This window comes from Pongo pygmaeus, chromosome 15 (assembly GCF_028885625.2).
Source record: "Pongo pygmaeus isolate AG05252 chromosome 15, NHGRI_mPonPyg2-v2.0_pri, whole genome shotgun sequence".
Taxonomy (NCBI): domain Eukaryota; kingdom Metazoa; phylum Chordata; class Mammalia; order Primates; family Hominidae; genus Pongo; species Pongo pygmaeus.
The window spans coordinates 32,957,533-32,983,640 of record NC_072388.2 but is presented as its reverse complement, the minus strand read 5'-3'; the positions used below and the strand labels follow the sequence as shown (position 1 = coordinate 32,983,640).

Genomic DNA, 26,108 nt, shown 5'->3' with positions numbered 1-26,108 from the left:
ATCTTCTCATCTCAAGGTCAGGTGATTAGCAAATTTAATTCCATCTGCTAACTTAATTCCCTTTTGCCATGTAAGGTGACATATTTACAGGTTCCAGGGATTAGGACACAGACTTCTTGGGGGCCATTGTTCTGCCTATCATACCATATAAACTGTTTGGGATTAGAAATGCACCCCTGCAATGCCATCTATAATGAGGAAAGGAGCAGGGCGCTGTGGCTCATGCCTGTAATCCTAACACTTTGGGAGGCTGAGGCAGGAGGATTGCTTGAGGCTAACTCTTCAAGACAAACCTGGCCAACAATCGCGAGACCCTATCTCTAAAATAAATAAATAAATAAATAAATAAATAAATAAATAAATAATGAGTAAAGGAAACTGTAGTCTGTTTCAGAAGGCAGGTGTAAGCAACTGTGTTGGCAAATGAACTTTATATCTTCAGAATGACTTCGGAGCTGCAGAAGTAAGTGAGTTCTACATAAGCAGAAAAAGCAAGATTAGGCCAAGCGCAGTGGCTCACGCCTGTAATCCCAGCACTTTAGGAAGCCGAGGAGGGCGGATCACAAGGTCAAGAGATCGAAACCATCCTGGCTAACATGGTGAAACCCCGTCTCTACTAAAAATACAAAAATTAGCCGGGAGTGGTGGCGGGCGCCTGTAGTCCCACCTACTCAGGAGGCTGAGGCAGGAGAATGGCGTGAACCCGGGAGGCGGAGCTTGCAGTGAGCCGAGATTGCGCCACTCACTCCAGCCTGGGAGACAGAGCGAGACTCCATCTAAAGAAAAAAAAAAAAGCAAGATTTAAAAAAAAAAAGAAAGAAGTGAGTTTATAAGCATGTCCAGGCCCTTTTTTAGGAGCACTCAAACATCAAGCCCATTTATCTTATGATTGTATTTTTACTAGAAAATTTAATGTCTTTTCTTTTCTTTTTTTTTTTTTTTTTTTTTGAGATGCAGTCTTGTTCTGTTGCCCAGGATGGAGTACAATGGCATGATCTCGGCTCACTGCAACCTCCGCCTCTCAGATTCAAGTGATTCTCCTGCCTCCTCCCGAGTAGCTGGGATTACAGGCACGCACCACCACACCCAGCTACTTTTTGTATTTTTAGTAGAGACGGGATTTCACCACGTTGGTCAGGCTGGTCTTGAACTCCTGACCTCATGATCCACCTGCTTCGGCCTCCCAAAGTGCTGGGATTATGGGCGTGAGCCACCACGCCCAGCCAGAAAACTTAATTTCTATAGAGGATATGCAAAATGCTCTCATGCTGTTTCTTGTCTCTGTGCAATTTATGAGACAATTAATACAAAAGCAATTTTCCATTAAATGTGCTAGTGGAAAACATTTTGCATTTGCATTTAATTCAGGCCTTGTTGAAGTACCCCGCCAGCACTACTGATCTTTGGTCCACTCAGCAGAAGCTCCAGTATAATTTCACATCTGTCATTCAATGGAGGCTGCCCAGCCCCACTGCTTTTCTTGTTCTAGGGGACTGGATTAGACAACCAAGATCAAGTACAGTTTATCTTTCCAAGTAAAGATCTCACCTCCCAACTGTGATCTCACCTTCCCATACAACAGGAGTTAGGAGGAGGGCTCCCACATCCAGCTAGTATTCAGAGTCATTATAACAATCTAAATTTTTTTCTTTCCAAAGTGACCTGATGTTTAGCTTTCCAGTCTCAAGACCAGTCCCCCTCATTCGTGGTAGCTCAGGCATTTGGTTTGTAACAAGTCTTCTATTCCACCTGAATTTCTGTCATTATCTTTGATCTGCTTATCTCTAGTGAGCTATGCCTCCACTCAATTTTAGCCACTGCCTTCTATGGTCACACCCTGGATCTTCCTGTCACTGGGAACTGCAACTCTACTGGAATAATAGATTTAAACTGGAATAATAGACTCCATCCTCACTCTCTGGCCACAGCATTCTATTCTTCCAGTTCCTTCAGTCAGTTATTCTCCCAGCCTCTGTTTTAGTCTAACTGCTATAATAAACAAATTAAGGCTGGGTGTGGTGGTTCATGCCTGTAATCTCAGCACTTTGGGAGGCCAAGGTGGGCGGATCACCTGAGGTCAGGAGTTTGAGACCAGCCTAGCCAACTTGGTGAAACCCTGTCTCTAATTAAAAAGTACAAAAATTAGCCAGGCTTGGTGGCGCATGCCTGTAGTCTCAACTACTCAGGAGGCTGAGGCAGGAGAATCACTTGAACCCAGGAGATGGAGGCTATAGTGAGCTGAGATTGCACCACTGCACTCCAGACTGGGTGACAGAGTGAGACTTCGTCTCAAAAAAAAAAAAAAATTAAAATCTCAGTGTTTATATTAGTCAATCATTGCTATCTGGTAAATCACCCTAAGATTTATTGGCTTAAAGCAATAATCAGCCCGGTGTGGTGGTTCATGCCTATAATCCCAGTGCTTTGGGAGGCTGAGGCAGGAGGATCACTTGAGCCCAGGAGGTTCGAGGCAGCAATGGGCTGTGATCACGCCACGGCATGACAGCCTGGACAACAGAGTGAAATCCCGTCCCTTAAAAAAAAAAAAAAACCCACAACAACAATAATCATTCATAGATTTGTAGGTCAGCTGGGATTTGGCTGATGTAGTCTGAGCTTGTGGCAATGGCAGAGACAAATGAATGCAAGTGGAAGCACAAGTAATGTCTTAAGGTCTAGGCACACTGTCACTTCAAATCACTCGCTGTTAGCCAAAGCAAGTCACATGGTCAAGCCTAAAGTCAAGGGCCGGGAAGTCTGCTCTGCCCACAATGAGACCACGGCAAGGATATAGACATAGGTGTCTCACATGTCCGTGTGAAGAGACCACCAAACAGGCTTTGTGTGAGCAACGAGGCTGTTTATTTCACCTGGGTACCGGTGGGCTGAGTCCAAAAAGAGAGTCAGCAAAGGGTGGTGGGATTATCATTGGTTCTTATAGGTTTTGAGATGGGCAGTGGAGTTAAGAGCAATGTTTTGGGGGCAGGGGTGGCTCTCACAAAGTACATTCTCAAGGGTGAGGGAGATTACAAAGTACATTGATCAGTTAGGGTGGGGCAGAAACAAATCACAATGGTGGAATGTCAACAGTTAAGGCTATTTTCACTTCTTTTGTGGATCTTCAGTTGCTTCCGGCCATGTGGATGTATAAGTGCAGGTCACTGGGGATATGATGGCTTAGCTTGGGCTCAGAGGGCTGACATTCCGGTCTTTTTATATTAATAAGAAAAATAAAACAAAATAGTGGTAAAGTGTTGTGGTGGTGAAAAATTTTGGGGGTGGTATGGAGAGATAATGGGCGATGTTTCTCAGGGCTGCTTCCAGCGACATTAGGGGCGGCGTGGGAACCTACGGTGGGAGAGATTCAACTGAAGAAAGATTTTGGGGTAAGGGGTGATATTGTGGGGTTGTTAGAAGGAGCATTTGTCGTATAGCATTATTGGTGATAGCTTGGATGCGGTTTTGTATGAACTGAGAAACTAAACGAAAGACACAAGGTCTGAATAAAAGGAGAAAAATAGGTATTAATGGACTAAGAATTGGGAGTACCCAGGACGTCCAATTAGAGAGTGTCCAAGGGGGTTCAACGTTATTGTTTGCTTGGTTGGCGAGTTTTTGGGCTCTATCCTTGAGTTTTTTTATGTTGTCATATACCAGGCCAGATTGCTTTAGGTAAAAACAACACTCTTCATTTAAAAATATACAAAGTTCTGGGGGGAGGGGAGAGGGATAGCATTAGGAGATACACCTAATGTTAAATGACGAGTCAATGGGTGCAGCACACCAACATGGCACATGTATACATATGTAACAAACCTGCACGTTGTGCACTTGTACCCTAAAACTTAAAGTATAATAATAAAATTAAAAATATATATATATACAAAGTCCTCCTTTTTCAGCAGTGAGTAAATCAAGGCCTCGGCAGTTCTGGAGGACAACTGCAGCTAAAGAGTCAACCTGGGCCTGGAGAACAGATAAAGTTTGTGATATATCTATAATGCTAGCAGAGAAGTCATTAGAGAGACTGCAGAATGTTGTGACGGCGGTTGAGATGCCTGCTATTCCAGTTCCAAGTGCAATAGTGGAGGCAGAAGGTCCTAGACCCATAAGCAAAGGAATTAGTGGGATGACTCTTTTTTGTCCTGTTAATGTCATGAGGGGGACAGGCAGTTTTTCATTCCCAACTGCAAACTGGATTTTGGGGGTAAAGAAGACTAGAGTACATGTGCCTGTCCAGTTGGCAGGTAGGCACATGTAGGTGGAAGAGCCACATAAAAAGAAGAGACCTTTTGTCAGGCAGAACTGGAAATGTAAAGTGAAAAGATGAGAGGGTGTACTGAAAGAGGAATCCTGCACCCAAAATCCTAGAAATCCAGCAAGGGCAGCAGCCGTTAGAGGTTGTAATGGGGATTGATGATGCAACTGTGTAGAGGGAGGGGTTTGGTTCTCATGGTGTATGAGAAAGCGCATAGTGTCTACAAGTAACCTTTCGCTGCTATTCATGTAGCTGGGTATAAGCAAGCAAGAGCAGGGGCTAGGAGGATATTCAGACGAGCAGGGGAAGGGTAGCCAAGGATGGAGTGAGATGCAGGGTAGGTGTCTTCCTAAACAATAGTGACTGCCAATGTGTTTTAGTTTGTCAGTAATGATAGAGGGCTTATCAGTAATGCGAAGTCAGAATGCTCCTATCTGTTTGGTAATGTGTGTGGCTGGGGTCTGGAGATAAAGAGTAAAGGAACATTTGGACAGTGGAAGGTTGCCTAAAGGGATTCCAGTAGGCTGTTGTCGGGAGGAGCGGCAACAGGAATCGTTGTTTGTGTGGTTAGGGGTCCAAATATGGGGGGGTGGAATTGACATAAGGAGAAAGGTGCCGTAAGTAGATGCGGAGAAGTGTGGCAGCTTGTTGGTGTGAAATATCTGGGGAGTTCTCACCAAATCTGTCTAGAAAGTAAAGAAGTTCCTCAGGCGGGTAAAGATGAGGGCTATTAACGGAGGTTCTGAGGTGCAGGGAGATGGGAGAGGTAGCCCAGTTGGCCTATAGAGTGGGGATGGCTGTGTAGAAGCAGGAAGAAAGGGAAACGCATAGCCAACAATTCTTTGCTAGAGAAGGATTGGAGGCAGTGAGGAGAGAGTGGTGAGATTGATAGTATGCTGGAGGTAAACAGGGAGAGGTAGAGAGTGGCATAAGAATGGGAATGAGAATAAGAGTGAGTATAAAAGTAAAGAACAGAACTTCATCAGGGTGGAGGTACCGGGGGGTGCCCTGCCATGAAAGATCATCTATCCACTCCAAGAGGGAGTCAAGAGTGGTGGTTTGGGGATAGCACCAGGAGATATCAGCTATGATGTCTTGGAGAAACAATGTAAACCGGCAGTGTAAACAAGAGCAGGTCATTTATGACTAGTTGAGTATGGTGAATAGGAGTATGACTAGACAGAATATAGTAGGGATGACAAGTTTTTGGGGCGCAGTCCAAGTAGTGGGGGTGACTACATAAAGTCCTGTTGCAAAGAGTAGGGTAAGGATGGATAGACCTAATAGAATGAAGGGATGTATTAGGCTCATAAGGGTTATTACTGTTCTTCAGAAATGCGAGTGAGTTTAAGGGAAGTAGGGGGGAATACTTGTGACTTCCAGGAAGAAGAGGAGATATCAGGCTGGCTGTCCGATGGACACAGCTTTATCCTGGAAAAGTGAACCCAATGGGGAGGGTCCTGCAGGCAGACGGCGGTTGGAGTACTATAGATGACTAAGTAGGGTCTAGTCCATCGAGGTTGTAGAGTTTGAGGGGTCAGATTCTTAACAAGAACTGATCATCCAGCTAGGGTGTCTTCATATGGCTAGGAATTTGGAATTGGCAAGAGAAGATTAGCAGCCTGGTGAATTTCCTGTCTAGCCTGCTGGAGGACTGGAAGATAGTCGCCTAGAGGGCTGGTGTCTGGGACGAGGCTGGGGCCGAGTAAGAAAGTGCATCCAGGCCAGGCGTGGTGGCTCACGCCTGTAATCCCAGCACTTTGGGTGGCCGGGGTGGGCGGATCACGAGGTCAGGAGATCGAGACCATCCTGGCTAACACAGTGAAATCCTGTCTCTACTAAAAATACAAAAAATTAGCCGGGCGTGGTGGCGGGCGCCTGTAGTCCCAGCTACTTGGGAGGCTGAGGCAGGAGAATGGCGTGAATCTGGGAGGCAGAGGTTGCAGTGAGCCGAGATCGTGCCACTGCACTCCAGCCTGGGTGACAGAGCGAGACTCGGTCTCAAAAAAAAAAGAAAAAAAAAGAAAGCGCGTCCGTATAAAAGTTCAAATGGACTGTACACTGTAGCATCTCGAGGACAGGCTGTAATTCTGAGAAGGGCAAGAGGTAAAAGTACTGTCCAGCCCTTTTTAAGTTGGAGGCTGAGTTTGGTGAGGTGTGTCTTTAAAAGACCACAGTGGCTTAACACAATAAATTTTTTTCTCCTTCATTTCACAGTCCAGTGTATTCAGCAAGAGAGCTCTGCTCTACCTGGTCGTTCAGCAACACAGGCTCCTTCTACTCTTTGGCTTCCCCTATCTCTTTGGCTTCCTCATTCTCTGCATTCAGCTGGCAGATGTGGAGAGATGGAGTGTCTAGGATCACCGTGGTCAGCAGAATAATGGCCCCTAAAGATGTCCACATCTTAATCTCTGGAATCTGTGATTGTTATCTTTATTGCAAAAGATACTTTGTAGCTGTGATATTAAGAGACTTAAAATGGGGAGATTATCCTGGATTATCTGGATAAGCCCTAAATATAATGACCTTATAAGAGCGAGGCAAGAAAGTCAAGGAGAAAGAAGTAAGGAGATACGAAGATTGAAAACACTGGAGTGATGCAAGGAATGAGTCACAAGCCAAGGAATGCAGAAGGCCTCCAGAAGCCAGAAAAAGCAAGAATTCCCCACCAGAGCTTCAGAAGGAAGCAGCCCTGCCAACAACACTCTGACTTGAGCCCTGTGAAGCTCATTTCAGACTTCCGGCCTCCAGAAGTAAGAGAATAAGTTTATGTTGTGTTAAGCAACTAAGGTTATGATAAGTTGTTACAGATGTGCACACATCATTTTCAATCATGTTCCATTGAACTTAGTCACACAGCTACTCCTATCTGTATGGGAGCCAGAGAATACAGTCTCTCTACGTGGCCAGGAAAAAAAAGAAAGAAGGTTGGGGCCAGTCGCCCCCACATCCCTTTATGGAGGCTTCCAGACCATGGATCCTGTCACGCGCGTCCCTGTGAAGAGAGTCCACCAACAGGCTTTGTGTGAGCAACAAGGCTGTTTATTTCTCCTGGGTGCAGGCAGGCTGAGTTTGAAAACGGAGTCAGCAAAGGGTGGTGGGATTATCATTAGTTCTTACAGGTTTTGGGATAGGTGGTGGAGTTAGGAGCAATGTTTTGCGGGCAGGGGGTGGATCTCACAAAGTACATTCTCAAGGATGGGGAGAATTACAAAGAACCTTCTTAAGGGTGGGGGAGATTACAAAGTACATTGATCAGTTAAGGTGGGGCAGAAACAAATCACAATGGTGGAATGTCATCAGTTAAGGCTCTTTTCACCTCTTTTGTGGATCTTCAGTTGCTTCAGGCCATGTGGATGTATAAGTGCAGGTCACTGGGGATATGATGGCTTAGCTTGGGCTCAGAGGCCTGACAGATCCCACCAGCCAGACTGACCATCTTTCAGCTTCTCAGGAACACCACACTCCTGTCTCGCACAGACCTTTGTAACAACTGCAGTCTCAGTCTTTTAATGAGTTCTGTGGCAGGTGATGGTGGTTTTCACTGGAATTTCTGAAAGCCTCCCACACCACGTTTATACCATTCAATTAAATGCAAGAGGGGGAAAGAGGTTTTTTTTTTTTTTTTTGAGATAGAGTCTCACTCTGTTGCCCAGGCTGGAGTGCAGTGGCACAATCTTGGCTCACTGCAACCTCTACCTACCAGATTCCAAGTGATTCTCCTGCTTCAGCCTCCCAGGTAGCTGGGATTACAGGCATGTGCCACCACACCCAGCTAATTTTTATATTTTTAGTAGAGACAGGTTTTACCATGTTGGCCAGGCTGGTCTCAAACTCCTGGCTTCAAATGGTCCACCTACCTCGGCCTCCCAAAGTGCTGGGATTACAGGCCTGAGCCACTGTGCCCAGCCGAGATATTTTAATAATTTAGAATTTATCACATGCTACCAGTATGCTTTTAAAATGAGAATACACATGTTCCATCTGACTTTCTTTTTAGAAACTGCAAGACAAGGAAATTGTGTAGATAGCAAGGTCAGAGAAGTGACTGAAAAATGTGGCTGTAGAATATAAAAGAGTAAGTAATTCAATACATTTTCTCAGTCATAAAGTAGAAGTGGAAAGAAACCGCAAGAGGTCATTTGGCTGAACTCCCTGCTTCTGAGAAGCCCTAGACTGAAATCGTCCCAGATGAAGTTGGTGAGGGGAGCTGGTGGGAAGTGGGGACAGGAGGAGACAGGAAAAGGGCCAGGAATTGTGATCTATTCTAAGATCTCTAGGCATGGAGATGAGAAAAGACCTTTTCAAAGTTTTGTCTCAGTCCTCAGAAAATCTCTACATAGCTGAATACTCAATACTAATATTGGCTGAGAACTTTACATATGGAAGACCTTCTGGCATCCAACTCGGCTATCTTCTAATTTTGAGGAAGGGCTGAGGGTTGGGAAACTTCTGGGCCTCAGTCACACCCCAGGGAAAGCTAAATCGCAAGATCTCCCCCTACCTCAAGATCAGCCCTGACTGGGCTGAACTGCCAGATTAGAAAAGGGGCAGCCCTCCTGTCAAGTCATCTCTGCGTCCTAAAATGGGAAACAGGGCAAGAACCTCCCCTTACCATCAGCAGTTGCTTCAAAGCGTCTGATGCCCCAATTCCCTCCAAACCTAAAGAAATCAAGATCCTTGCGTCTGTCCATTCCCTCCTCCTATCTCTCCCACTTTACCTTTTTCTCCGCACCTAACTTTGTCTCCTCCTCCGCTCTAGACTATGGAAAGATCTTAGGAGCAGGCAGGAATATCTTGTTTACATTGTCAGAAGGTTGATATTCTTTTTTTTTTTTTTGAGACGGTATCTTGCTCTGTCACCCAGGCTGGAGTGCAGTGGCGCAGCCTTGGCTCACTGCAAGCTCTGCCTCCCGGGTTCACGCCATTCTTCTGCCTCAGCCTCCCGAGTAGCTAGGTGGGGCTACAGGCGCCAGCCACAAAGCCCGGTTAATTTTTTTTTTTTTTTTTAGTATAAACGGGGTTTCACCATGTTAGCCAGGATGGTCTTGATCTCCTGACCTCGCGATCCGCCCACCTCGGCCTCCCAAAGTCCTGGGATTACAGGCGTGAGCCACCGCACCCGGCCATTTAGGCACTTGATATTCTAACTAGAAGACCCAAATGTCCTTCAAAAAAGGGCAAGTGACTGCTCTCTCTCGTCATGGGGCAGTAAATCTCTAGGCTGTCAGTGCAGAGACGGGAAGCTAGCAAACAGAATTTAAGGAAGTATTTAGATTCATTGTTTTAATATTTACAAAAACAAGTCCTGTTTCACTAACGAGTGGCAAATCCAGAACTCAAATGCAGTTTGTCTGACTTAAGTCTGCACTTTTTTTTTTTGAGACAGAGTCTCGCTCTTTCACCCAGGCCGGAGTGCAGTGGCGGGATCTCGGCTCACTGCAAGCTCCGCCTCCCAGGTTCATGCCATTCTCCTGCCTCAGCCTCCTGAGTAGCTGTCCGGGACTACAGGCTCCCGCCACCGTGCCAGGCTCATTTTTTGTATTTTTAGTAGAGACGGGGTTTCACCGTGTTAGCCAGGATGGTCTTGATCTCCTCACCTCGTGATCCGCCCACCTCTGCCTCCCAAAGTGCTGGGATTACAGGCGTGAGCCACCGCGCCCGGCCTTAAGTCTGCACTTGAAAAAGTCATTCTTTAACTTTTCTGCTCAAGGTCAGTTGTGCTTTATATCCCCCAGCTTTTTACTTATTTTGTTGTTGTTGTTGTTGTTGTTTTTGAGATAGGGTCTTGCTTTGTTCCTCAGGTTGGAGTGCAATGGGGGGATCTCAGCTCACTACAATCTCTGCCTCCCAGGCTCAAGCGATTCTCCCACCCTCTCAGCCTCCTGAGTAGCTGGGACCACAGGTGCGTGCAACCCCCATCTAATTCTTTGTATTTTTTGTAGAGGAAGGGTCTCACCATGTTGCTCAGACTGATCTCAAACTCCTGGGCTCAAGCAATCTACCCACTTCAGTCTCCCAAAGTGCTGGAATTATAGGCATGAGCCAGTGTGACTGGCCAATTCCATTTTACTGCAATTCAATTAAAACTATTGTTGGGGTAGGCTGGGCGTGGTGGCTCACACCTATAATCCCAGCACCTTGGGAGGCTGAGGTGGGCGGATCACGAGGTCAGGAGATCGAGACCATCCTGGCTAACATGGTGAAGCCCCGTCTCTACTAAAAAATAGAAAAAATTAGCTGGGCGTGGTGGTGGGCGCCTGTAGTCCCAGCTCCTTGGGAGGCTGAGTCGGGAGAATGGCGTGCACCCAGGAGGCGAGCTTGCAGTGAGCCGAGATCGCGCCACTGCACTCCAGTCTGGGTGACAGAGCGAGACTCCGTCTCAAAAAAAAAAAAAAAAACTATTGTTGGGGGTGTTGGGGGTCCATTAAGGACTTCTTACTATGCTACTGCTATGGTGGAGTTATTCCTGCCCTTAAGGAGATTTAAATTATTTGGGATTTCTGCTGACCCTGATTTCCTGCATTATCCCTACCTTCAACTTTGAACTTTTTTTCTTTGTAAATGAACGTCCTTGAATCAGCTTAATTTGTCATCTGTTTAAGCCATGATTGATAGAAAGGATCTCCTTGAACTCATGTGGCAGGTGGCAGGTGGCTAGCTGAGGCATGTGCCCCTTCCAGAGTTCAGGGTTATTGCTGCCCAGATCAGGGGTTACAGTTCCCACACCCACTGCCTCAGGATGGGCCACAGGATCTATCTGGGCAGAAGTGTTGTTCCTGCTGTCAGGCTTTGGCCCACAAGACTGTCCGTTTGATCCTGATGCTCTCTCTGCCCTCACTCAACAGCATCTGCAGCTCTATGGCAAGCATTCTGAATCCTTTTGTGCTGTAGATGCCTGAATCCCTTCTCGGAATAATGCTTGTTTAAAAATAGGCTTTTTAGGGCAGGCACGGTGGCTCACGCTTGTAATTCCAGCACTTTGGCAGGCCAAGGCAGGAGGATCACTTGAGGCCAGGAGTTCGAGACCAGCCTGACCAAAATGGTGAAACTCCGTCTCTACTAAAAAATACAAAAATTAGCCAGACGTGGTGGCAGGCACCTGTAATCCCAGCTACTCAGAAGGCTGAGGCAGGAGAATCGCTTGAACCCGGGAGGCGGAGGTTGCAGTAAGGTGAGATCGTGCCACTGCACTCCAGCCTGGGCGACAGAGTGAGACCCTGTCTCAAAAAAAATAAAATAAATAAAATAAAAATAAGCTTTTTATTTTGCAATAATCTTAGATTTACAAACAAGTTGCAAAGATAGTAAGTACAGTTTCCATATGCTCCTTACTCAGTTTCAGTTTCCCCTAAAGTGGTCATCTTACAATACTATGGCACATTTCCTGAAAGTAAGAGACTAACATTGGTACATTATTATTAACTAGATGCCAGACTGCCACTAGTTTTTCCACCAATGTCCTTTTTCTGTTCTGGGATCTAATCCAAGAAACCACATTGTATTTAGTTGTCTCCTCTGGTCTGTGGTAGTGTCTCAATCTTCCCTTTTTTTTCATGACTTTGACAGTTTTGAGGAGTATTGGTCAGGTATTTTGCAGGATTCCAGAAAAATGATTAAACGCATAAACTAGGGTTATAAAAGAAGGAAATCATATTAAAATATAGGTATTAAAGTTCTTTCATACCAGCCTAAGCAACATAGTGAGACCCTGTCTCCACAAACAATTTTAAAAGGCCGGGCACAGTGTCTCACGCCTGTAATCCCAACCCTTTGGGAGGCCAAGGAGGGAGGATTCTTTCTGCCCAGAAAATAGAGACCAGCCTGAGCAACACAGGGAGAACCATCTCTACAAAAAATTTAAAAATTAGGCCAGGCACGGTGGCTCACACCTGTAATCACAGCACTTTGGGAGACTGAGGCGGGTGGATCATGAGGTCAAGAGTTCGAGACCAGCCTGGCCAAAGTGGTGAAACCCCTTCTCTACTAAAAATACAAAAATTAGCCAGGCATGGCGGCACATACTTATAGTTCCAGCTACTTGGGAGGCTAAGGCAGGAGGATTGCTTGAACCTGGGAGGTGGAAGTTGTAGTGAGCCAAGATCGTGCCACTGCACTCCAACCTGGGCGACAAAGTGAGACTCCGCCTCAAAACAAACAAACAAACAAACACAAAAAGAAAGTGAAACAGCCTTATTGTTGATATAGAGAAAGTTTTAGTGGTCTGGATAGAAGATCAAACCAGCCATAATATTATCTTTAAGCCAAAGCCTAATCCAGAGCAAGGCCCTAACTCTCTTCAATTCAGTGAAGGTTCAGAGGAGATGAGGAAGCTGCAGAAGAAAATTTTGAAGCTAACACAGGTTGGTTCATAAGGTTTAAGGAAAGAAGTCATCTTCATAACATAAAAGTGCAAAGTGAAGCAGCAAGTTATCCAGTAGATCTAACACAACTGATGAAGGTAGCTACACTAAACAGATTTTCAATATAGACAAAATAGACTTCTATTAGAAAATGATGCTATCTAGGACTTTCACAGCTAGAGAGAAGAACTCAATGCCTGGCTTCAAAAGACAAGCTCTCTTCTTGGGGACTAAACCAGCTGGTAACTTTAAATTGAAGCCAATGCTCATTTACCATTCCAAAATCCCAGGGCCTTTAAGAATTATGCTAAATCGGCCAGGCACAGTGGCTCACGCCTGTAATGCCAGCACTTTGAGAGGCCGAGGCAGGCGGATCACCTGAGGTTAGGAGTTCAACACCAGCCTGGACAACATGGTGAAACCCCATCTCTACAAAAGTACAAAAATTAGCTGGGCATGATGGCGGGTGCCTGTAATCCCAGCTACTCAGTAGGCTGAGGCAGAAGAATCACTTGAACCTGGGAGGAGGAGGTTGCAGTGAGCTGAGATCATGCCATTGCGCTCCAGCCTGGGTGAGAGAAGGAGACTCTGTCTCAAAAAAAAAAAAAAAAAAAGAATTATGCTAAATCTAGCCTGCCTATGCTTTATCAATGGAACGAAACAACAAAGCCTGGCTGACAGCACATCTGTTTACAATATGGTTTACTGAATATTATTTTTTAATTTTTAAAAAATTTTAATCTATTTATTTATTTAGAGACCGGGTTATGAGACTGGCTGACTTTTGTATTTTTGGTAGAGATGGGGTTTCACCATGTTACAAAGGCTGATCTTAAACCCCTAGGCTCAAGTGGTCCACCTGCCTCAACCTCCCAAAGTGCCGAGATTGCAGGCATGAGCCACAGCACCTGGCCAGTTTACTGAACTTTTTTTTTTTTTTTTCAGACAGAGTCTCACTCTGTCACCGGGCTGGAGTGCAGTGGCGCCGATCTCGGCTTACTGCAACCTCTGTCTCCCAGGTTCAAGAGATTCTCCTGCCTCAGCCTCCCGAGTAGCTGGGATTACAGGCACCCGCCACTGTGCCCAGCTAATTTTTTGTGTTTTTAGTAGAGACGGGGTTTCACCATGTTGGCCAGGCTGGTCTTAAACTCCTGACCTCATGATTCGCCCACCTCGGCCTCCCAAAGCACTGGGATTACAGGCATGAGCGACCGCACCTGGCCAGTTTACTGAATTTTTAAAGCCCATTATTGAGACTTACTGCTCAGAAAAAGAGATTTCTTTCAAAATATTACTGCTTATTGACAATGCCCCTAGTCACCCAAGAGCTCCGTTAGAGATGTTCAAGGAGATTAATATTGTTTTCATGCCTTTGAACACAATAGCCATTCTGAAGCCTGTGGATCAAGGAGTAATCTTGAATTTAAAGTCTTATAATTTCAGAAATACATTTCATAAGGCTATAGCTGTCATATATATGATTCCTCTGATGGACCTGGGCAAAGTAAATTGAAAACCTTCTGGAAGGGATTCACCATTTTAGATACCATTAAGAACATTCTGGATTCATAGAGGAGGTCAAAATATCAACATTAAATGAAAGTTTGAAAGAAGTTGATTCCAATCCTCATGGATTTAAAAGCTTCTTTTTCTTAAAAGTAATCAGAGTCTTTTAGCAATTCAAGACTTCAGTAGAGGAAGTAACTGCAGATGTGGAAATAGCAAGAGAACTAAAATTAGAAGTGGAGCCTGCACCAGATGCTCACGCCTGTAATCCCAACACTTTGGGAGGTCAAGGCAGGATGATCCCTTGAGCCCAGGAGTTTGAGACCAGCCTACGCAACATGGAGAGACTCATCTCTTAACAAATAAAAATAAAAATTTAAAAATTAGCTAGTTGTGTTGGCAGACTCCTGCAGTCTCAGCTACTTGGGAGGCTGAGGCGGGAGGATCACTTGAGCCTGGGAGGTTGAAGGTCGAGATTGCAGTGAACCATGATGATGCCCTGCACTCCAGCCTGGGTGACAAGAGTGACACCCTGTCTCAAACAAACAAGCCACCTACCTCTAAAAGTTAATATGATATGAATTCATTCTTTTTTTTTTTTTGAGACAGAGTCTCGTTCTGTCACCCAGGCTAGACTGCAGTGGCGCCATCTTGGCTCACTGCAACCTCTGCCTCCTGGGTTCAAGCAATTCTCCTGCCTCAGCCTCCAGCATAGCTGGGATTACATTGTGCCCAGCTAATTTTTGTGGGTTTTTTTGTTTTTTGTTTTTTTTTTAGAGATGGGGTTTCAACATGTTAGTTAGGCATGTCTCGAACTCCTGACCACCTAATCTGCCTGCCTTGGCCTCCCAAAGTGCTGGGATTACAGGCGTGAGCCACCGTGCCCGGCAAAAAATTCCATTTTTGACAGTGATCATAAAGATAATTTTTTAAAAATCTAGATTCCAAAATATGGGAAAAAGTGGAAGTGAAAAGGCTTCACACACACACACACACACACACACACACACTTCACACATATACACATAGAAGGAAAAGGGGAGGTAACAACTCTAGAGAAGCAGTAGATGTTTTATTTGGGGGAAGTGTATTTTTTATTCTGAAGGCAGGAATTCTTTCTTCTTTCTTTTTAGAAACACAGTCTCACTCTGTTGCCCAGACTGGAGAGCAGTAGCATGATCATGGCTCACTGAAGCCTCGAACTTGGGCTCAAGTGATCCTCCTACCTCAGCCTCCCAAGTAGCTAGGAGTACAGGCGCATGTCACTACAACCCAGCTAATTAAAAAAAAATCTTTTTAGAGAGATGGAGTCTTGCTAGGCTGCCCCTAGCTGGCCTAAGCTGGCCTCTATCTCCTGGCCTCAAGTTATTCTCCCACCTAAGCCTCCTGAGTTGCTGTGATTACAGGTCTGAGTCACTGTGCCCAGTTGCTGTAATTACAGGTGGGAGCCACTGTGCCCAGTCAAAATTCCTTTTTTTTTCTTTTTTTGAGACAGTCTCACTCTGTCACCTAGGCTGGAGTGCAGTGGCGCGATGTTGGCTCACTGCAACTTCTGCCTCCTGGGTTCAAGCGATTCTTCTGCCTCAGCCTCTTGTGTAGCTGGGATTACAGGCATGTACCACCATGCTCGGCTAATTTTTGTATTTTTAGTAGAGACAGGGTTTCACCATGTTGGTCAGGCTGGTCTTGAACTCCTGACCTCGTGATCTGCCCACCTCAGCCTCCCGAAGTGCTGGAATTACATGCATGAGCCACTGCGCCCGACTATGTGCCCACCCGAAATTCTTAAAGAGAAACAGTGGATTACTTGCTGCACAGAATCCAACAATTTTGTAAAATTTTAATACCTTTTTTTCCTATGATTGAAAACAACACAACTAAGTCTCGTATTGCACAGTGGGTGTATTCTTAGCAATAAGACTAAAAATAGAATTTTGGGAAATGAAATATTTTAGATGCTTTTGTGACTTAAAAAATAGAGTTATTTCTGGGTATAATTATTCTGAAAGGTAATTGAGGGGCTTTGGGAATCTTCAATTTGAGTCCCACCTCCTTTTTTTTTCTTGAGATGGAGTCTCACTCTGTTGCCCAGGCTGGAGTGCAGTGGCCCAATCTCGGCTCACTGCAACCTCCGCCTAAGTAGCTGGGACTACAGGCATGTGCCACCACACCCAGCTCATTTCTGTATTTTCAGTAGAGACAAGGTTTCACCATGTTGGCCAGGCTGGTCTTGAACTCCTGACCCCACGTGATCCACCCACCTTGGCCTCCCAAAATGCTGGGATTACAGGCGTGAGCTGCCAAGCCTGGCCATGAACCCTTATATTAATTTTGCTGACCACTTATGAGTGTCATGTTTTAGGCTCTTTCTTTCCCACATTTTCTCCAGGTCTTATCTCTTGTGCCTCCACTGCAGCTGTGTGATGGAGGAATGAGGTCATAAAATCATCATATTGAAATGTAATTTAGAAATGATTTAATAGAATGCTGCTGTTGTTCTAGGCACGGAGCAAAATTAAACTGTCCTCTATGTCTCTCCCTTTAGGAACTTCCGTTAAAAATAGGCGAAAGTAAGTGTGTTACAGTTCAACAGTCTTTAGCTTCCAGATAGAACCCTTCCAAATATAATTAGAGGTACTGACATTAATCAATAAATCTACATGTGCCCAGAGATTTGGTTTCTGTAGAGATCATGTCACTTCTCCCCTTGTTCTCCAGGCACCAAGATAAGCTGTTTCACCATTGGTGCTGATTCCTAGGTCTGAATCCCAGGGAAGTGGAAGTTCATATTTCTCTAAGAGTGATTTAAATCTCTGGAACATTAGCTTTTTCACCCTCAATCTGCTGAGACATGGTTTTCACTTTTTTGACCTTCCAGATATAGTGCTTGCTTGCTTATTGATTTATTTAAATAAAATGTGGTTTGCTTTTATTTTTTAATGCCTGAATTATGGGGGAGATCAAGGAGTGATAAGGTTGACAAAATTATTTTGTTCATCTGATTTGGTCCATTAATTGAAGTCAGTAATGTTCAGTCAAAAAGTTACTAGAAGGCTGGGCATGGTGGCTCATGCCTGTAATCCCAGCACTTTGGGAGGCCGAGGTGGGTGAATCACCTGAGGTTGGGAGTTCGAGACCAGCCTGACCAACATGGTGAAACTCTGTCTCTACTAAAAATACAAAATTAGCCGGGCGTGGTGGCGCATGCCTGTAATTCCAGCTACTCGGGAGGCTGAGGCAGGAGAATTGCTTGAACCTGGGAGGCGGAGTTTGCAGTAAGCCGAGATTGTGCCATTGCACTCCAGCCTGGGCAACAAGAGCAAAACTGCATCTCAAAAAAAGAAAAAAAAAAGTTGCTAGCAAAAAAAGCAGCAGATAGTTAGGTAATTTTAGAGTAGGCAGGGTCTTTTTAGGCATTATCACTAAAATAAGAAATCTAGGGCTGGGTGCAGTGGCTCACGCCTGTAATCCTAGCACTTTGGGAGGCCAAGGCGGGCAAATCATGAGGTTAGGAGATTGAGGCCATCCTGGATAACACAGTGAAACCCCATCTCTACTAAAAATACAAAAAAATTAGCTGGGCATAGTGGCATGCACCTGTAATCCCAGCTACTTGGGAAGCTGAGGCAGGAGAATGGCTTGAACCCAGGAGGTGGAGTTTGCAGTGAGCCGAGATTGTGCCACTGCACTCCAGTCTGGGCAACAGAGCAAGGCTCTATCTCAAAAACGAAAAAAAAAGAAGAGAAATCTAGGCTGGCCGCCATGGTGCACGTCTGTAATCCTAGCACTTTGGGAGGCTGAGGCAGGAGGGCCACTTGAGCCAGGAGATCAGCCTGGGCAACATAGAGAGACCTTGTCTCTACAAAAAAAAAAAAAAAAAAAATTTAAATTAAAAAAAAATCCTAAAGGAGATTCATGGATCTAACTACATTAACTTTAAAAACTTGTGCATGTCAAAAACATCTGTGGTTTTGTGATATATACATCATGCACAATTCCTGACTCGTAACTCTTATAGTCCTCGTTATAATGTTGGGGTACATTAGGCCTCAGGAAACAGAATCTCTTCCTGATCTTTTCCAGTCCTTCTTTCACCTGCCCAAGGCAGGACTCTAATCTGATTGTGGGTTAAAAGCCCTCAACCCAGAAAGAATCCCGGCCCATACCCTAGAGGAAGGAATGTTACACAGTGAGGCCAAGAAAAATCTGCACAGGCCTTGTTAGGTTAAGGTCATGTGCTTTTTGTCCAGTCACATTTCTTTTTTCTTTTTCTTTTTTTTTTTGAGACAGTCTCACTCTGTCACCCAGGCTGGAGTGCAGTGGCACAATCTTGGCTCACTGCAAGCTCCACTTCCCGGGTTCAGGCCATTCTCCTGCCTCAGCCTCCAGAGTAGCTGGGACTACAGGTGCCCGCCACCGAGCCTGGCTAATTTTTTGTATTTTTAGTAGAGACAGGGTTTCACTGTGTTAGCCAGGATGGTCTCGATCTCCTGACCTCATGATCCGCCCACCTCTGCCTCCCAAAGTGCTGGGATTACAGGCGTGAGCCACCGTGCCCAGCCTGTCCAGTCACATTTCTACATGGTTGTCAATCATTTTAGATCATGTGCTTTTTGACCAGTCACATTTCTGCATGGTTGTCAATCATCCCTATGTAATGAAGTCTCCATAAAAACCCACAAGGATAGGGTTTGTAGAGCTTTCAGATAGCTGAGCATGTGGTGGTTCCTAGAAGGTGGTACGCCCAGGAAGAGCATGGAAGCTCTTCGCCCCTTTCCCCATACCTCACCCTACACATCTCTTTATCTCTATCTTTGGCAATATCCTTTATAATAAACCAGTAAACATAAGTAAGTGTTTCCCTAAGTTTTGTGAACCACTCCAGCAAATTAAACAAACTCAAAGAGGGAACTCCAACTTGAAGCCAGTCAGTCAGAAGTTCCAAAGGTGCAACTGGGGCACCTGGTGTCTTGGGGACTGAGCCCTCAACTTGTGGGATCTGACACTATCTCCAAGTAGATAGCGTCAGAATTGAATTGGAGAACATCCAGCTAGCGTCCTCTGCTTGGTGTGTGATGAAAAACTCAAACACCTTTGGTCATAGAAGTCTTCTATGCTGATTATTGTTGTGGTGGTGTGAGAACAGAGGAAAAACATGGTTTAAAAGAGTTTTCCTGAAATAACATCATGATCTAAAATTAAAAGGCAGGCTGGCTGTGGTGACCCATGCCTGTAATCCCAGCACTTTGGAAGGCCAAGGCAGGACGTTCACTTGAGCTCAGGAGTTCGAGACTGGTTGGGCCAACATAGTGAAACCCTGTCTCTACTAAAAAAATACAAAAATTAGCCAGGCGTGGTGACATGTGCCTGTAGTCCCAGCAGCTCGGGAGGCTGAGGCAGGAGAATCGCTTGAACCCAGGAGGCGGAGGTTGCAGTGAGCTGAGATCGCTCCATGGCCCTCCATCCTGGACCACAGAGCAAGACTCCATCTCAAAAAATAAACTAATTAATTAAAATAAAATATAACTTTATCATACCTAATAAAGGGTTTCTTTCTTTCTTTTTTTTTTTTAAACAAAATACAAGGTCTTGCCCTGTAACCCAGGTTGGAGTGCAGTGGTGGGATCTTAGCTCACTGCAGCTTTGACCTTCTAGGCTCAAGTGATCCTCCCACCTCAGCCTCCTGAGTAGCTGGGACTGCAGGTGTGCACCACCACGCCCAGCTAATTTTTGGGTTTTTTTTTTTTTTTTTAAGAGATGGTGTCTCATTATGTTGCCCAGGCTGGACTGGAACTCCTGGGTTCAAGCGATCTTCCCACCTCAGCCTCCCAAGTGCTGGGATTACAGGCATGAGCCACCATGCCTTTATGTTTAATACATAAAGAGATTTCACAAAGTAACAGTAAAATATATAGGCTAAGAACAGAAATAGTTGCCGGGCGCGGAGGTTCACGCCTATAATCCCAGCACTTTGAGAGGCCAAGGCAGGGGGATAATGAGGTCAGGAGATCGAGACCATCCTGGCTAACACTGTGAAACCCCGTCTCTACTAAAAATACAAAAAATTAGCCAGGCGTGGTGGCGGGCGCCTGTAGTCCCAGCTACTCGGGAGGCTGAGGCAGGAGAATGTCGTGAACCTGGGAGGCGGACCTTGCAGTGAGCCGAGATTGCGCCACTGCACTCCAGCCTGGGTGACAGAGTGAGACTCCGCCTCAAAAAAAAAAAAAAAAAAAAAACAGAAATAGTTAATTTATAAAAGAAGAAATAACAAATATGAAATTAACAAACAAAAGTTCAAAGTCTCTGGTCTTTGAAGAAATACGTATTTGGCGGGGTGCAGTGGCTCATGCCTGTAATCCCAGCACTTTGGGTGGCCAAGGCGGGCAGATCACCTGAGGTCAGGCATTCAAGACCAGCCTGGCCAACATGGTGAAACCCTGTTTCTACTAAATAAATACAAAAATTAGCCAGGCATGATGGCTACCCAGTAGGCTGAGTTTGGAGACTCGCATGAACCTAGGAGGCGGAGGCTGCAATGAGCCGAGATTCTGCCATTGCACCCCAGCCTGGGCGACAGAGCAAGACTCCATCTCAAAAACAAAAAAACAAAAAACAAACAAACAAAAAAACTCATACTGGGCCGGGCGCGGTGGCTCATGCCTGTAATCCCAGCACTTTGGGAGGCCGAGGCGGGGAGATCATGAGGTCAGGAGATCGAGACCATCCTGGCTAACACTGTGAAACTCCGTCTCAACTAAAAATGCAAAAGCCTAGCCGGGCCTGGTGGCGGGCGCCTGTAGTCCCAGCTACTTGGGAGGCTGAGGCAAGAGAATCTCTTGAACCTGGGAGGCGGAGCTTGCCGAGATCGCGCCACTGCACTCCAGCCTGGGCGACAGAGCCAGACTCTTTCTCAAAAGCAAAACAAAACAAAACAAAAAACCTCATGCTGAAGAATAGAAATATACTTAGTAATATATATGTTGATCTTGATCACGCCAGAAAAATACTATCTGAGGCATAGGCACGGGAAACATTTAAGAGGATATTCGCCAAAACAAGAAAAGTGATTTTCTCCAAATAGTGGATTATGAATTATTCATTTTATCAGGCCTATCGCATCTAATAAATTTGGACAGTGTCAGATAATACATCTTTTTTTTTTTTTTTAGGCAGAGTCTCACTTTGTCACCAGGCTGGAGTGCAATGGCGCGATCTCGGCTCACTGCAACCTCTGCCTCCTGGGTTCAAGTGATTCTCCTGCCTCAGCTTCCCGAGTAGCTGGGACTACAGGCGTGTGCCACCATGCCCAGCTAATTTTTGTATTTTTAGTAGAGACAGGGTTTCACCATGTTGGCCAGGATGGTCTCCATCTCTTGACCTCATGATCTGCCCACCTTGGTCTCCCAAAGTGCTGGGATTACAGGCGTGAACCACCATGCCTAGCCAATATGTCTTTTTTGATTGCTATTGTACCATGACCTCTTTTTGGTATTTATAAGAGACATTGGGGCTTTCTACCCCACATTCCTTTCCCCTCCTTTCCTTTCTCACAACTCCAGTTTTATCCAGGTGCTCACATTCTTCTTTTTTTTTTTTTTTGGAGACGGAGTCTCGCTCTGTCGCCCAGGGTGGAGTGCAGTGGCACGATCTCAGCTCACTGCAACCTCCGCCTCCCGGGTGCAAACAATTATCCTGCCTCAGCCTCCCGAGTAGCTGGGACTACAGGTGCACACTGCCACGCCCACGTAATTTTTTGTATTTTAGTAGAGATGGAGTTTCACCGTGTTGCCCAGGCTGTTCTCGAACTCCTGAACTCAGGCAATCCACCCGCCTCGGCCTCCCAAAGTGCTAGGATTACAGGTGTGAGCCACCACGCCTGGCCGACATTCTTCTTTTGGTTTGGGGAGGCTAACCCCAGTCACAGGCCCAGAGGTAAATCTTTTTTTTGTTTGTTTGTTTTTAAGGGACAGGTCTCACTCTGTCACTCAGGCTGGAGTGCAGTGGCAGGATCATAGCTCACTATAATCTCAAACTCCTGAGCTCAAGGGATCCTCCTGTCTCATCCTCTTGAGTAGGTGAGACTACCGCTCCTGGTTAATTTTTTCTTTCTGTTTTTTTTTTTTTTTTTTTTTTTGAGATGAAGTCTTGCTCTGCCATCCAGTCTGGAGTGCAGAGGTACGGTCTTGGCTCACTGTAACCTCTGCCTCCCGGGTTCAAGCAATTCTCCTGCCTCAGCCCCCCAAGTAGCTGGGGCTAAAGACGCATGCCACCACGCCCAGCTAATTTTTTGTATTTTTAGTAGAGATGGGGTTTCACCGTGTTGCCCAGGCTGGTTGTGAACTACTGAGCTCAGGCAATCTGCCTGCCTCGGCCTCCCAAAGTGCTGGAATTACAGGCGTGAGCCACCACGCCTGGCCAATTTTTTATTTAAAAATTTTTATTATTACTTATGTATTTATTTTGAAATAAATAACAAACATTTAAAACACAAGTAAAACACTTAAAACATTTATTTATTTTGAAATAAATAAAAATTTAAAACACTATTAAGTAAAACACTTAAAACACATTTAAAACACTATTAAAATACACTATTAACTATTTGCAATCATAAGATTTTACTTTCATGTAGCTAAATCTATTACAAGGTCTCACTCTGTCACCCAGGCAGGAGTGCAGTGGTGTGATCGAGGCTCACTGCAGCCTCAACCTCCTGGGCTCAGGTGATCCTCCCACCTTAGGCTCCTGAGTAGCTGGGACTACAGGCGCACACCATTATGCTCAGCTAATTTTTTGTAGAGACACAGTTTCACTTTGTTGCCCAGGCTGATCTCGAACTCCTGGGCTCAAGTGATCCTCCTGCCTCGGCCTCCCAAGCAGCTAGGATTACAGGCGTGAGCCACTGCGTCCAGCCATAGGGGTAAATCTTGATTGGGCGAAGTCTTAGACTCTAAGCCAGTCATGGTTATATCAGTCCCCTTGCCAGGGATTGTTTAAGAGTGAAGATGTGACCCATTTCTAGTCCATGAAATATGAGGAGTATATGAGAGGGAGGGGTCGCTTCTGGGCAGGTTTTTTTTTGTGGCGGGGGTGGTTTTTTTTTTTTTTGAGACGGAGTCTCTCACTCCCACCCAGGCTGGAGTGCAGTGGCACGGTCTGGGCTCACCACAACCTCCTCCTCCCAGGTTCAAACCATTCTCCTGCCTCAGCCTCTCGAGTAGCTGGGATTGCAGGCATGTGCCACCACGCCCCCTAATTTTTAGTAGAGACAGGGTTTCACCATGTTGCCTAGGCTGGTCTTGAACTCCTGACCTCGTGATCCACCCGCCTTGGCCTCGGATTACAGGCATGAGCCACCATGCCCAGCCTGGGCAGGGTTTTTTTTTTTTTTTTTTCTGCTTGTGGATGTTGTTATGTCAAGATGTAAAACCTAGAAATACTGAAGTAATCTTGGATCATGAAGAGAACCAGCCTTGGAATGAGGTTGTTACTGAAGGTGGCAGAGTGGAGAGTTGGAAGAAATCTGGGTCCTTGATGACGCCATTACCCACTGGTTGTGCTATGCCCAGAAACACCTAGTTTCTTGATTTTGTTGTTGTTGTGGTGGTGGTGGTGGTAAAATAATAAATTTCCTTACTGCTCGAGTTTATTTGAATTGATGTTATCTGTTACTTGCAGCTAAAGGCATCCTGATTGATATAGTACATCTTGGAAATAACAGAGTTCAGCAATCTTCCTATAGAGAATTTTGTTGTAGCATAACTCCTGTGCAGTAGGAGGAAAAAATTAGGATCCACAGGTTATCCAAAACAAAAAGGGATCTTCTAGAATTTGAGGAAGTGAGAAATTGGCAAATATATGTTTTGGTGAAAACTTCTTTGATCAGAACATAATAAAAGGAAAGGAATTAAACATTTTTCTTCTATAACTAATTAAATAATTGTCATTTTATATTAAAATTTTTTTCTAGAAAAAACTTGATTTTTGTTTGACAAAAATGTTCAAAGCAAATACTATTTTTTATTTTTAAAATTTAAAAATAACATTCATTATTCTCCAAAATTTTACTCTTCTCTAAAATCTTTCAATACATTTGTTTTTGAAGCACACTATTAACTATTCACAATCATAACATTTTACTTTAGTGTAGCTAAATCTATTAAGTAATCAGACAGCAATTCAGCATAATTAGTTCATTACATTTGTATAGAAGTAGATAATTTCATAGAAATCTATCAAAACAAAATGAAAAATTGATTATTTGGTTACAAATATTAGAAGAGTGATTCACCTTTAATATCTTCTTTATCAGTAGCAGAAAAATCTGTCATGTAAACTTTTCTTAACTTCTTTTCTTCTGAAATTCCTTAATTTCTATAACTTGGCCTTTTGACAGTTGTTAGAATCAGTTACTGACAATTCCTTTTTATCATTCACAAAATATAGCTGGAGACCTTTGCTCAGAAAGGAAAGCTCTGGTATTAATTAACAAGCTTATTGTTTCAAGATTGGGTTCTGTACTCGTGTGAGTTTTCAGCTATGAATTATAGCTGCAGTAATTACCATGCCTTTGTTGATAATTTTAGTTGAGTTACTTGTATTTTAGATCCTACCTCTTTTTTTCATAACTAATGATTTTAAAGTTTTGGCATTTGGGAATTACAATGTTTCTGGACTTTGTTTAATTTTTTTCTCTTTTTTTTTAGATAGGGTCTCACTCTGTTGCCCAGGCTGGAGTGCAGTGGTTCGATATGGCTCACTGCAGCCTCAGCCTCCCTGGGCTCAAGTGATCCTCTCACCTCAGCCTCCCAAGTAGCAGGGACCACAGGTGTGTGCCACCATACCCGGCTAATTTTTGTATTTTTTGTAGAGATAGGGTTTCGCCATGTTGCCCAGGCTGGTCTTCAACACCTAGGCTCAAGCAGTCTTCCCATCTCAGCCTCCCAATGTGCTAGGATTACAGGGGTGAGTCACCACGCCCAGGCTGGACTTTATTTAAATGTTGAAATTTAAAACTCTTGGTGAATGATAGGAGGCATTTCAGGTGGTTCTCTGAGGCACTTCTCAACCTTTGGCCACAAGGATGCACTTGGCCTTCCTATCAGTTGTAAGCAAATCCCTCTCATTTATTGTGGCTCCACTCCTTTCTCTCCACCTAGGAAGAGCTTTGCAGACATTACCTTTAATCTAAAAACAAACCAATAGGAAATAGTGGGACTTTTAGTCAGTAACAAATTACTGGAACATTCCTCCTGACACTTCATCGCACTACAATGACACCACATGATGCCTCATGACTCCCAGTGAAAAAGACTACTTTAGTAGTCACCACAATGCACTGGGAAACAAGAAACAAAAGACAAAAAATAAAGTCCCATTCCCCCCCTCATTTTGTAGAGTAACATTTGTTGGAGCAGTAATTTAACCTCTCTATACTTCAGTTCTCCTTACATACAAAATGAAAGCTACAAGAAGTTCTTATGAAAATATCAGTTAAGTGGTTTTTTAAATTTTAAATTTTTATTTATTATTTTCTTTTTGAGACGCAGTCTCTCACCCAGGCTGGAGTGTGGTGGCATGATCTTGGCTCACTGCAACCTCTGCCTCCCGAGTTCAAGCAATTCTCCTGCCTTGGCCTCCCGAGTAGCTGGGATTACAGGTGCGCACCACCTCACCCAGCTAATTTTTGTATTTTTAGTAGAGATGAGGTTTCACCATATTGGCCAGGCTGGTCTTGAACTCCTGACCTCGGATGATCTGCCCCCCTTGGCCTCCCAAAGTGCTGGGATTACAGGTGTGAGCCACTGCACCCGGCCAAAATATCAGTTAAGTTTAATATTGTTTTGAGAGCTTCACTTCAATAAGATAGGATGGAGGGCCTGGCAGAGTAGAGAGGGATTCAAATGTAGAAGGCTTGAAATCGTAGGCTGAGGAATTGAATCGTTATGTAATGGGGGCTTGTAAGGATTACTGAACAGGGT

At 44.7% G+C, this 26,108-nt stretch overlaps 1 protein-coding gene across 2 annotated transcripts in view; it reads left to right on the top strand.

Annotated features, from left to right (window-relative positions):
• The first annotated feature begins 7,078 nt into the window (after positions 1–7,078).
• The window catches only part of SNX6 (sorting nexin 6), an 87,131-nt gene continuing 68,101 nt past the window's right edge, over positions 7,079–26,108 (top strand). The window contains exons 1-3 of one of the 2 annotated variants that reach the window (XM_063651541.1): positions 7,079–7,283; positions 8,259–8,336; positions 10,063–10,163. The gene's annotated coding sequence lies outside the window, so the exon portion shown is untranslated. The remainder of the gene's footprint in view (positions 7,284–8,258; positions 8,337–10,062; positions 10,164–26,108) is intronic. The other variant, XM_063651542.1, reaches the window with a different exon arrangement.